General features: G+C 51.6%; 9 non-coding genes across 9 annotated transcripts; all 9 read left to right on the top strand.

The window, feature by feature from the left end:
• Positions 1–878: 878 nt before the first annotated feature.
• trnam-cau (transfer RNA methionine (anticodon CAU)) lies at positions 879–950 on the top strand. Its single transcript has one exon. It is a non-coding gene; the product is annotated as a tRNA-Met (tRNA).
• A 1,233-nt stretch (positions 951–2,183) lies between these two features.
• trnam-cau (transfer RNA methionine (anticodon CAU)) lies at positions 2,184–2,255 on the top strand. The gene has a single exon. It is a non-coding gene; the product is annotated as a tRNA-Met (tRNA).
• A 1,233-nt stretch (positions 2,256–3,488) lies between these two features.
• trnam-cau (transfer RNA methionine (anticodon CAU)) lies at positions 3,489–3,560 on the top strand. Its single transcript has one exon. It is a non-coding gene; the product is annotated as a tRNA-Met (tRNA).
• A 1,232-nt stretch (positions 3,561–4,792) lies between these two features.
• Positions 4,793–4,864, top strand: trnam-cau (transfer RNA methionine (anticodon CAU)). Its single transcript has one exon. It is a non-coding gene; the product is annotated as a tRNA-Met (tRNA).
• A 1,233-nt stretch (positions 4,865–6,097) lies between these two features.
• trnam-cau (transfer RNA methionine (anticodon CAU)) lies at positions 6,098–6,169 on the top strand. Its single transcript has one exon. It is a non-coding gene; the product is annotated as a tRNA-Met (tRNA).
• A 1,232-nt stretch (positions 6,170–7,401) lies between these two features.
• trnam-cau (transfer RNA methionine (anticodon CAU)) lies at positions 7,402–7,473 on the top strand. The gene has a single exon. It is a non-coding gene; the product is annotated as a tRNA-Met (tRNA).
• A 1,233-nt stretch (positions 7,474–8,706) lies between these two features.
• On the top strand, positions 8,707–8,778 carry trnam-cau (transfer RNA methionine (anticodon CAU)). The gene has a single exon. It is a non-coding gene; the product is annotated as a tRNA-Met (tRNA).
• Positions 8,779–10,010: 1,232 nt separating this feature from the next.
• On the top strand, positions 10,011–10,082 carry trnam-cau (transfer RNA methionine (anticodon CAU)). Its single transcript has one exon. It is a non-coding gene; the product is annotated as a tRNA-Met (tRNA).
• Positions 10,083–11,315: 1,233 nt separating this feature from the next.
• Positions 11,316–11,387, top strand: trnam-cau (transfer RNA methionine (anticodon CAU)). The gene has a single exon. It is a non-coding gene; the product is annotated as a tRNA-Met (tRNA).
• Positions 11,388–12,493: the final 1,106 nt, after the last annotated feature.

Raw genomic sequence — 12,493 nt, forward strand, 5'->3', positions numbered from 1 at the left:
GTCCTGTAAATATTGCAGGATACAGGCTGTTGGGCCTTCGGCCGCCAGAGGAAGACAGTGTTCCAAGATCAGGCCTTCAAATCTGGCACCAAGCTCATGGTATACAGGGCTGTAGTGATATCCGGCCTCCTGGGTGGCTCAGAGACATGGACCATATACAGCAATCACCTCAAATCACTGGAGAAATACCACAACATCCTGCAAATCCCCTGGGAGGATAGACGCTTCAACGTCAGTGCTCTCGATCAAGCCAACATCCCCAGCATCGAAGCACTGACCACACTCGACCAGCTCCATTGGGCGGGCCACATTGTCCGCATTCTCGACACAAGACTCCCAAAACAAGCGCTCTACTAGGAATCCTAGACGGCAAGTGAGCCGCAGGTGGGCAGAGGGAACGTTTCAAGGACATCCTCAAAGCCTCCTTGATAAAGTGCAACATCCCCACCGACACCTGGGAATCTCTTGCCAAAGAGCGCCCTAAGTGGAGGAAGAGCATCCGGGAGGGCGCTGAGCACCTCGAGTCTCGCCGCCGAGAACATGCAGAAAACAAGCGCAGGCAGCGGAAGGAGCGTGCGGCAAACCAGACTCCCCACCCACCCTTTCTTTTAACCACTGTCTGCCCCAGCTGTGACAGAGACTGTAATTCCTGTATTGGACTGAACAGCCACCTGAGAACTCACTTTTAGAGTGGAAGCAAGTCTTCCTCGATTTCGAGGGACTGCCTCTGGTGATGACTGGAGCAGTGGTTAATCACGCCCATCCACCACGTGACCCCGCGGCCCAATCCGCTCACTAGAGCAGCTGTCAATCACACGCAACCGCAGCCAGCCATGTCCAAGCACAAGGAGGTGCAATTCATCAGTTCCAACACCAGCAGCAGAGTGGCGCAGCGGAAGCGTGCTGGGCCCATAACCCAGAGGTCGATGGATCGAAACCATCCTCTGCTACAGGCAACTTTTAATGTGGTTGCAGCCAACACTTGCACTGCAACTAATCCCAGCCTTGACAAGGATGCATCTCTAAAATCATTCTCTTTCAATTAATTTGAGGAGCTTTGGCTGATAGAGCACACTCATAAAATATGAGCTTGATATTAAAAGTCTTATTGTTTCCTCTTCTTTTACTAAATAAGTTTTGCTGATCTGCAAGCAAATCGGAATATGATGCTGTGGCAATAACTGGGATCTGGCTCAAAGGGCAGGCGTGGGCCGTAAATATAGCTGGATATCGGGTGTACATGAATGGTAGCAGTTGAGGTGGCAGTATTGGTTAAGGACAATGTTAGTGTTGACGAGAGAGGATGTCCTGTAAATATTGCAGGATACAGGCTGTTGGGCCTTCGGCCGCCGGAGGAAGACAGTGTTCCAAGATCAGGCCTTCAAATCTGGCACCAAGCTCATGGTATACAGGGCTGTAGTGATATCCGGCCTCCTGGGTGGCTCAGAGACATGGACCATATACAGCAATCACCTCAAATCGCTGGAGAAATACCACAACATCCTGCAAATCCCCTGGGAGGATAGACGCTTCAACGTCAGTGCTCTCGATCAAGCCAACATCCCCAGCATCGAAGCACTGACCACACTCGACCAGCTCCATTGGGCGGGCCACATTGTCCGCATTCTCGACACAAGACTCCCAAAACAAGCGCTCTACTAGGAATCCTAGACGGCAAGTGAGCCGCAGGTGGGCAGAGGGAACGTTTCAAGGACATCCTCAAAGCCTCCTTGATAAAGTGCAACATCCCCACCGACACCTGGGAATCTCTTGCCAAAGAGCGCCCTAAGTGGAGGAAGAGCATCCGGGAGGGCGCTGAGCACCTCGAGTCTCGCCGCCGAGAACATGCAGAAAACAAGCGCAGGCAGCGGAAGGAGCGTGCGGCAAACCAGACTCCCCACCCACCCTTTCTTTTAACCACTGTCTGCCCCAGCTGTGACAGAGACTGTAATTCCTGTATTGGACTGAACAGCCACCTGAGAACTCACTTTTAGAGTGGAAGCAAGTCTTCCTCGATTTCGAGGGACTGCCTCTGGTGATGACTGGAGCAGTGGTTAATCACGCCCATCCACCACGTGACCCCGCGGCCCAATCCGCTCACTAGAGCAGCTGTCAATCACACGCAACCGCAGCCAGCCATGTCCCAGCACAAGGAGGTGCAATTCATTATTTCCAACACCAGCAGCAGAGTGGCGCAGCGGAAGCGTGCTGGGCCCATAACCCAGAGGTCGATGGATCGAAACCATCCTCTGCTAAAGGCAACTTTTAATGTGGTTGCAGCCAACACTTGCACTGCAACTAATCCCAGCCTTGACAAGGATGCATCTCTAAAATCATTCTCTTTCAATTAATTTGAGGAGCTTTGGCTGATAGAGCACACTCATAAAATATGAGCTTGATATTGAAAGTCTTATTGTTTCCTCTTCTTTTACTAAATAAGTTTTGCTGATCTGCAAGCAAATCGGAATATGATGCTGTGGCAATAACTGGGATCTGGCTCAAAGGGCAGGCGTGGGCCGTAAATATAGCTGGATATCGGGTGTACATGAATGGTAGCAGTTGAGGTGGCAGTATTGGTTAAGGACAATGTTAGTGTTGACGAGAGAGGATGTCCTGTAAATATTGCAGGATACAGGCTGTTGGGCCTTCGGCCGCCGGAGGAAGACAGTGTTCCAAGATCAGGCCTTCAAATCTGGCACCAAGCTCATGGTATACAGGGCTGTAGTGATATCCGGCCTCCTGGGTGGCTCAGAGACATGGACCATATACAGCAATCACCTCAAATCGCTGGAGAAATACCACAACATCCTGCAAATCCCCTGGGAGGATAGACGCTTCAACGTCAGTGCTCTCGATCAAGCCAACATCCCCAGCATCGAAGCACTGACCACACTCGACCAGCTCCATTGGGCGGGCCACATTGTCCGCATTCTCGACACAAGACTCCCAAAACAAGCGCTCTACTAGGAATCCTAGACGGCAAGTGAGCCGCAGGTGGGCAGAGGGAACGTTTCAAGGACATCCTCAAAGCCTCCTTGATAAAGTGCAACATCCCCACCGACACCTGGGAATCTCTTGCCAAAGAGCGCCCTAAGTGGAGGAAGAGCATCCGGGAGGGCGCTGAGCACCTCGAGTCTCGCCGCCGAGAACATGCAGAAAACAAGCGCAGGCAGCGGAAGGAGCGTGCGGCAAACCAGACTTCCCACCCACCCTTTCCTTCAACCACTGTCTTCCCCAGCTGTGACAGAGACTGTAATTCCCGTATTGGACTGAACAGCCACCTGAGAACTCACATTTAGAGTGGAAGCAAGTCTTCCTCGATTTCGAGGGACTGCCTCTGGTGATGACTGGAGCAGTGGTTAATCACGCCCATCCACCACGTGACCCCGCGGCCCAATCCGCTCACTAGAGCAGCTGTCAATCACACGCAACCGCAGCCAGCCATGTCCAAGCACAAGGAGGTGCAATTCATCAGTTCCAACACCAGCAGCAGAGTGGCGCAGCGGAAGCGTGCTGGGCCCATAACCCAGAGGTCGATGGATCGAAACCATCCTCTGCTAAAGGCAACTTTTAATGTGGTTGCAGCCAACACTTGCACTGCAACTAATCCCAGCCTTGACAAGGATGCATCTCTCAAATCATTCTCTTTCAATTAATTTGAGGAGCTTTGGCTGATAGAGCACACTCATAAAATATGAGCTTGATATTAAAAGTCTTATTGTTTCCTCTTCTTTTACTAAATAAGTTTGCTGATCTGCAAGCAAATCGGAATATGATGCTGTGGCAATTATTGGGATCTGGCTCAAAGGGCAGGCGTGGGCCGTAAATATAGCTGGATATCGGGTGTACATGAATGGTAGCAGTTGGGGTGGCAGTGTTGGTTAAGGACAATGTTAGTGTTGACGAGAGAGGATGTCCTGTAAATATTGCAGGATACAGGCTGTTGGGCCTTCGGCCGCCGGAGGAAGACAGTGTTCCAAGATCAGGCCTTCAAATCTGGCACCAAGCTCATGGTATACAGGGCTGTAGTGATATCCGGCCTCCTGGGTGGCTCAGAGACATGGACCATATACAGCAATCACCTCAAATCGCTGGAGAAATACCACAACATCCTGCAAATCCCCTGGGAGGATAGACGCTTCAACGTCAGTGCTCTCGATCAAGCCAACATCCCCAGCATCGAAGCACTGACCACACTCGACCAGCTCCATTGGGCGGGCCACATTGTCCGCATTCTCGACACAAGACTCCCAAAACAAGCGCTCTACTAGGAATCCTAGACGGCAAGTGAGCCGCAGGTGGGCAGAGGGAACGTTTCAAGGACATCCTCAAAGCCTCCTTGATAAAGTGCAACATCCCCACCGACACCTGGGAATCTCTTGCCAAAGAGCGCCCTAAGTGGAGGAAGAGCATCCGGGAGGGCGCTGAGCACCTCGAGTCTCGCCGCCGAGAACATGCAGAAAACAAGCGCAGGCAGCGGAAGGAGCGTGCGGCAAACCAGACTCCCCACCCACCCTTTCTTTTAACCACTGTCTGCCCCAGCTGTGACAGAGACTGTAATTCCTGTATTGGACTGAACAGCCACCTGAGAACTCACTTTTAGAGTGGAAGCAAGTCTTCCTCGATTTCGAGGGACTGCCTCTGGTGATGACTGGAGCAGTGGTTAATCACGCCCATCCACCACGTGACCCCGCGGCCCAATCCGCTCACTAGAGCAGCTGTCAATCACACGCAACCGCAGCCAGCCATGTCCAAGCACAAGGAGGTGCAATTCATCAGTTCCAACACCAGCAGCAGAGTGGCGCAGCGGAAGCGTGCTGGGCCCATAACCCAGAGGTCGATGGATCGAAACCATCCTCTGCTACAGGCAACTTTTAATGTGGTTGCAGCCAACACTTGCACTGCAACTAATCCCAGCCTTGACAAGGATGCATCTCTAAAATCATTCTCTTTCAATTAATTTGAGGAGCTTTGGCTGATAGAGCACACTCATAAAATATGAGCTTGATATTAAAAGTCTTATTGTTTCCTCTTCTTTTACTAAATAAGTTTTGCTGATCTGCAAGCAAATCGGAATATGATGCTGTGGCAATAACTGGGATCTGGCTCAAAGGGCAGGCGTGGGCCGTAAATATAGCTGGATATCGGGTGTACATGAATGGTAGCAGTTGAGGTGGCAGTATTGGTTAAGGACAATGTTAGTGTTGACGAGAGAGGATGTCCTGTAAATATTGCAGGATACAGGCTGTTGGGCCTTCGGCCGCCGGAGGAAGACAGTGTTCCAAGATCAGGCCTTCAAATCTGGCACCAAGCTCATGGTATACAGGGCTGTAGTGATATCCGGCCTCCTGGGTGGCTCAGAGACATGGACCATATACAGCAATCACCTCAAATCACTGGAGAAATACCACAACATCCTGCAAATCCCCTGGGAGGATAGACGCTTCAACGTCAGTGCTCTCGATCAAGCCAACATCCCCAGCATCGAAGCACTGACCACACTCGACCAGCTCCATTGGGCGGGCCACATTGTCCGCATTCTTAACACAAGACTCCAAAAACAAGCGCTCTACTAGGAATCCTACACGGCAAGTGAGCCGCAGGTGGGAAGAGGGAACGTTTCAAGGACATCCTCAAAGCCTCCTTGATAAAGTGCAACATCCCCACCGACACCTGGGAATCTCTTGCCAAAGAGCGCCCTAAGTGGAGGAAGAGCATCCGGGAGGGCGCTGAGCACCTCGAGTCTCGCCGCCGAGAACATGCAGAAAACAAGCGCAGGCAGCGGAAGGAGCGTGCGGCAAACCAGACTTCCCACCCACCCTTTCCTTCAACCACTGTCTTCCCCAGCTGTGACAGAGACTGTAATTCCCGTATTGGACTGAACAGCCACCTGAGAACTCACATTTAGAGTGGAAGCAAGTCTTCCTCGATTTCGAGGGACTGCCTCTGGTGATGACTGGAGCAGTGGTTAATCACGCCCATCCACCACGTGACCCCGCGGCCCAATCCGCTCACTAGAGCAGCTGTCAATCACACGCAACCGCAGCCAGCCATGTCCAAGCACAAGGAGGTGCAATTCATCAGTTCCAACACCAGCAGCAGAGTGGCGCAGCGGAAGCGTGCTGGGCCCATAACCCAGAGGTCGATGGATCGAAACCATCCTCTGCTAAAGGCAACTTTTAATGTGGTTGCAGCCAACACTTGCACTGCAACTAATCCCAGCCTTGACAAGGATGCATCTCTCAAATCATTCTCTTTCAATTAATTTGAGGAGCTTTGGCTGATAGAGCACACTCATAAAATATGAGCTTGATATTAAAAGTCTTATTGTTTCCTCTTCTTTTACTAAATAAGTTTGCTGATCTGCAAGCAAATCGGAATATGATGCTGTGGCAATTATTGGGATCTGGCTCAAAGGGCAGGCGTGGGCCGTAAATATAGCTGGATATCGGGTGTACATGAATGGTAGCAGTTGGGGTGGCAGTGTTGGTTAAGGACAATGTTAGTGTTGACGAGAGAGGATGTCCTGTAAATATTGCAGGATACAGGCTGTTGGGCCTTCGGCCGCCGGAGGAAGACAGTGTTCCAAGATCAGGCCTTCAAATCTGGCACCAAGCTCATGGTATACAGGGCTGTAGTGATATCCGGCCTCCTGGGTGGCTCAGAGACATGGACCATATACAGCAATCACCTCAAATCGCTGGAGAAATACCACAACATCCTGCAAATCCCCTGGGAGGATAGACGCTTCAACGTCAGTGCTCTCGATCAAGCCAACATCCCCAGCATCGAAGCACTGACCACACTCGACCAGCTCCATTGGGCGGGCCACATTGTCCGCATTCTCGACACAAGACTCCCAAAACAAGCGCTCTACTAGGAATCCTAGACGGCAAGTGAGCCGCAGGTGGGCAGAGGGAACGTTTCAAGGACATCCTCAAAGCCTCCTTGATAAAGTGCAACATCCCCACCGACACCTGGGAATCTCTTGCCAAAGAGCGCCCTAAGTGGAGGAAGAGCATCCGGGAGGGCGCTGAGCACCTCGAGTCTCGCCGCCGAGAACATGCAGAAAACAAGCGCAGGCAGCGGAAGGAGCGTGCGGCAAACCAGACTCCCCACCCACCCTTTCTTTTAACCACTGTCTGCCCCAGCTGTGACAGAGACTGTAATTCCTGTATTGGACTGAACAGCCACCTGAGAACTCACTTTTAGAGTGGAAGCAAGTCTTCCTCGATTTCGAGGGACTGCCTCTGGTGATGACTGGAGCAGTGGTTAATCACGCCCATCCACCACGTGACCCCGCGGCCCAATCCGCTCACTAGAGCAGCTGTCAATCACACGCAACCGCAGCCAGCCATGTCCCAGCACAAGGAGGTGCAATTCATTATTTCCAACACCAGCAGCAGAGTGGCGCAGCGGAAGCGTGCTGGGCCCATAACCCAGAGGTCGATGGATCGAAACCATCCTCTGCTAAAGGCAACTTTTAATGTGGTTGCAGCCAACACTTGCACTGCAACTAATCCCAGCCTTGACAAGGATGCATCTCTAAAATCATTCTCTTTCAATTAATTTGAGGAGCTTTGGCTGATAGAGCACACTCATAAAATATGAGCTTGATATTGAAAGTCTTATTGTTTCCTCTTCTTTTACTAAATAAGTTTTGCTGATCTGCAAGCAAATCGGAATATGATGCTGTGGCAATAACTGGGATCTGGCTCAAAGGGCAGGCGTGGGCCGTAAATATAGCTGGATATCGGGTGTACATGAATGGTAGCAGTTGAGGTGGCAGTATTGGTTAAGGACAATGTTAGTGTTGACGAGAGAGGATGTCCTGTAAATATTGCAGGATACAGGCTGTTGGGCCTTCGGCCGCCGGAGGAAGACAGTGTTCCAAGATCAGGCCTTCAAATCTGGCACCAAGCTCATGGTATACAGGGCTGTAGTGATATCCGGCCTCCTGGGTGGCTCAGAGACATGGACCATATACAGCAATCACCTCAAATCGCTGGAGAAATACCACAACATCCTGCAAATCCCCTGGGAGGATAGACGCTTCAACGTCAGTGCTCTCGATCAAGCCAACATCCCCAGCATCGAAGCACTGACCACACTCGACCAGCTCCATTGGGCGGGCCACATTGTCCGCATTCTCGACACAAGACTCCCAAAACAAGCGCTCTACTAGGAATCCTAGACGGCAAGTGAGCCGCAGGTGGGCAGAGGGAACGTTTCAAGGACATCCTCAAAGCCTCCTTGATAAAGTGCAACATCCCCACCGACACCTGGGAATCTCTTGCCAAAGAGCGCCCTAAGTGGAGGAAGAGCATCCGGGAGGGCGCTGAGCACCTCGAGTCTCGCCGCCGAGAACATGCAGAAAACAAGCGCAGGCAGCGGAAGGAGCGTGCGGCAAACCAGACTTCCCACCCACCCTTTCCTTCAACCACTGTCTTCCCCAGCTGTGACAGAGACTGTAATTCCCGTATTGGACTGAACAGCCACCTGAGAACTCACATTTAGAGTGGAAGCAAGTCTTCCTCGATTTCGAGGGACTGCCTCTGGTGATGACTGGAGCAGTGGTTAATCACGCCCATCCACCACGTGACCCCGCGGCCCAATCCGCTCACTAGAGCAGCTGTCAATCACACGCAACCGCAGCCAGCCATGTCCAAGCACAAGGAGGTGCAATTCATCAGTTCCAACACCAGCAGCAGAGTGGCGCAGCGGAAGCGTGCTGGGCCCATAACCCAGAGGTCGATGGATCGAAACCATCCTCTGCTAAAGGCAACTTTTAATGTGGTTGCAGCCAACACTTGCACTGCAACTAATCCCAGCCTTGACAAGGATGCATCTCTCAAATCATTCTCTTTCAATTAATTTGAGGAGCTTTGGCTGATAGAGCACACTCATAAAATATGAGCTTGATATTAAAAGTCTTATTGTTTCCTCTTCTTTTACTAAATAAGTTTGCTGATCTGCAAGCAAATCGGAATATGATGCTGTGGCAATTATTGGGATCTGGCTCAAAGGGCAGGCGTGGGCCGTAAATATAGCTGGATATCGGGTGTACATGAATGGTAGCAGTTGGGGTGGCAGTGTTGGTTAAGGACAATGTTAGTGTTGACGAGAGAGGATGTCCTGTAAATATTGCAGGATACAGGCTGTTGGGCCTTCGGCCGCCGGAGGAAGACAGTGTTCCAAGATCAGGCCTTCAAATCTGGCACCAAGCTCATGGTATACAGGGCTGTAGTGATATCCGGCCTCCTGGGTGGCTCAGAGACATGGACCATATACAGCAATCACCTCAAATCGCTGGAGAAATACCACAACATCCTGCAAATCCCCTGGGAGGATAGACGCTTCAACGTCAGTGCTCTCGATCAAGCCAACATCCCCAGCATCGAAGCACTGACCACACTCGACCAGCTCCATTGGGCGGGCCACATTGTCCGCATTCTCGACACAAGACTCCCAAAACAAGCGCTCTACTAGGAATCCTAGACGGCAAGTGAGCCGCAGGTGGGCAGAGGGAACGTTTCAAGGACATCCTCAAAGCCTCCTTGATAAAGTGCAACATCCCCACCGACACCTGGGAATCTCTTGCCAAAGAGCGCCCTAAGTGGAGGAAGAGCATCCGGGAGGGCGCTGAGCACCTCGAGTCTCGCCGCCGAGAACATGCAGAAAACAAGCGCAGGCAGCGGAAGGAGCGTGCGGCAAACCAGACTCCCCACCCACCCTTTCTTTTAACCACTGTCTGCCCCAGCTGTGACAGAGACTGTAATTCCTGTATTGGACTGAACAGCCACCTGAGAACTCACTTTTAGAGTGGAAGCAAGTCTTCCTCGATTTCGAGGGACTGCCTCTGGTGATGACTGGAGCAGTGGTTAATCACGCCCATCCACCACGTGACCCCGCGGCCCAATCCGCTCACTAGAGCAGCTGTCAATCACACGCAACCGCAGCCAGCCATGTCCAAGCACAAGGAGGTGCAATTCATCAGTTCCAACACCAGCAGCAGAGTGGCGCAGCGGAAGCGTGCTGGGCCCATAACCCAGAGGTCGATGGATCGAAACCATCCTCTGCTACAGGCAACTTTTAATGTGGTTGCAGCCAACACTTGCACTGCAACTAATCCCAGCCTTGACAAGGATGCATCTCTAAAATCATTCTCTTTCAATTAATTTGAGGAGCTTTGGCTGATAGAGCACACTCATAAAATATGAGCTTGATATTAAAAGTCTTATTGTTTCCTCTTCTTTTACTAAATAAGTTTTGCTGATCTGCAAGCAAATCGGAATATGATGCTGTGGCAATAACTGGGATCTGGCTCAAAGGGCAGGCGTGGGCCGTAAATATAGCTGGATATCGGGTGTACATGAATGGTAGCAGTTGAGGTGGCAGTATTGGTTAAGGACAATGTTAGTGTTGACGAGAGAGGATGTCCTGTAAATATTGCAGGATACAGGCTGTTGGGCCTTCGGCCGCCGGAGGAAGACAGTGTTCCAAGATCAGGCCTTCAAATCTGGCACCAAGCTCATGGTATACAGGGCTGTAGTGATATCCGGCCTCCTGGGTGGCTCAGAGACATGGACCATATACAGCAATCACCTCAAATCACTGGAGAAATACCACAACATCCTGCAAATCCCCTGGGAGGATAGACGCTTCAACGTCAGTGCTCTCGATCAAGCCAACATCCCCAGCATCGAAGCACTGACCACACTCGACCAGCTCCATTGGGCGGGCCACATTGTCCGCATTCTTAACACAAGACTCCAAAAACAAGCGCTCTACTAGGAATCCTACACGGCAAGTGAGCCGCAGGTGGGAAGAGGGAACGTTTCAAGGACATCCTCAAAGCCTCCTTGATAAAGTGCAACATCCCCACCGACACCTGGGAATCTCTTGCCAAAGAGCGCCCTAAGTGGAGGAAGAGCATCCGGGAGGGCGCTGAGCACCTCGAGTCTCGCCGCCGAGAACATGCAGAAAACAAGCGCAGGCAGCGGAAGGAGCGTGCGGCAAACCAGACTTCCCACCCACCCTTTCCTTCAACCACTGTCTTCCCCAGCTGTGACAGAGACTGTAATTCCCGTATTGGACTGAACAGCCACCTGAGAACTCACATTTAGAGTGGAAGCAAGTCTTCCTCGATTTCGAGGGACTGCCTCTGGTGATGACTGGAGCAGTGGTTAATCACGCCCATCCACCACGTGACCCCGCGGCCCAATCCGCTCACTAGAGCAGCTGTCAATCACACGCAACCGCAGCCAGCCATGTCCAAGCACAAGGAGGTGCAATTCATCAGTTCCAACACCAGCAGCAGAGTGGCGCAGCGGAAGCGTGCTGGGCCCATAACCCAGAGGTCGATGGATCGAAACCATCCTCTGCTAAAGGCAACTTTTAATGTGGTTGCAGCCAACACTTGCACTGCAACTAATCCCAGCCTTGACAAGGATGCATCTCTCAAATCATTCTCTTTCAATTAATTTGAGGAGCTTTGGCTGATAGAGCACACTCATAAAATATGAGCTTGATATTAAAAGTCTTATTGTTTCCTCTTCTTTTACTAAATAAGTTTGCTGATCTGCAAGCAAATCGGAATATGATGCTGTGGCAATTATTGGGATCTGGCTCAAAGGGCAGGCGTGGGCCGTAAATATAGCTGGATATCGGGTGTACATGAATGGTAGCAGTTGGGGTGGCAGTGTTGGTTAAGGACAATGTTAGTGTTGACGAGAGAGGATGTCCTGTAAATATTGCAGGATACAGGCTGTTGGGCCTTCGGCCGCCGGAGGAAGACAGTGTTCCAAGATCAGGCCTTCAAATCTGGCACCAAGCTCATGGTATACAGGGCTGTAGTGATATCCGGCCTCCTGGGTGGCTCAGAGACATGGACCATATACAGCAATCACCTCAAATCGCTGGAGAAATACCACAACATCCTGCAAATCCCCTGGGAGGATAGACGCTTCAACGTCAGTGCTCTCGATCAAGCCAACATCCCCAGCATCGAAGCACTGACCACACTCGACCAGCTCCATTGGGCGGGCCACATTGTCCGCATTCTCGACACAAGACTCCCAAAACAAGCGCTCTACTAGGAATCCTAGACGGCAAGTGAGCCGCAGGTGGGCAGAGGGAACGTTTCAAGGACATCCTCAAAGCCTCCTTGATAAAGTGCAACATCCCCACCGACACCTGGGAATCTCTTGCCAAAGAGCGCCCTAAGTGGAGGAAGAGCATCCGGGAGGGCGCTGAGCACCTCGAGTCTCGCCGCCGAGAACATGCAGAAAACAAGCGCAGGCAGCGGAAGGAGCGTGCGGCAAACCAGACTCCCCACCCACCCTTTCCTTTAACCACTGTCTGCCCCAGCTGTGACAGAGACTGTAATTCCTGTATTGGACTGAACAGCCACCTGAGAACTCACTTTTAGAGTGGAAGCAAGTCTTCCTCGATTTCGAGGGGCTGCCTCTGGTGATGACTGGAGCAGTGGTTA

This window comes from Pristiophorus japonicus, chromosome 7 (genome assembly GCF_044704955.1).
Source record: "Pristiophorus japonicus isolate sPriJap1 chromosome 7, sPriJap1.hap1, whole genome shotgun sequence".
Classification (NCBI taxonomy): Eukaryota; Metazoa; Chordata; class Chondrichthyes; family Pristiophoridae; genus Pristiophorus; species Pristiophorus japonicus.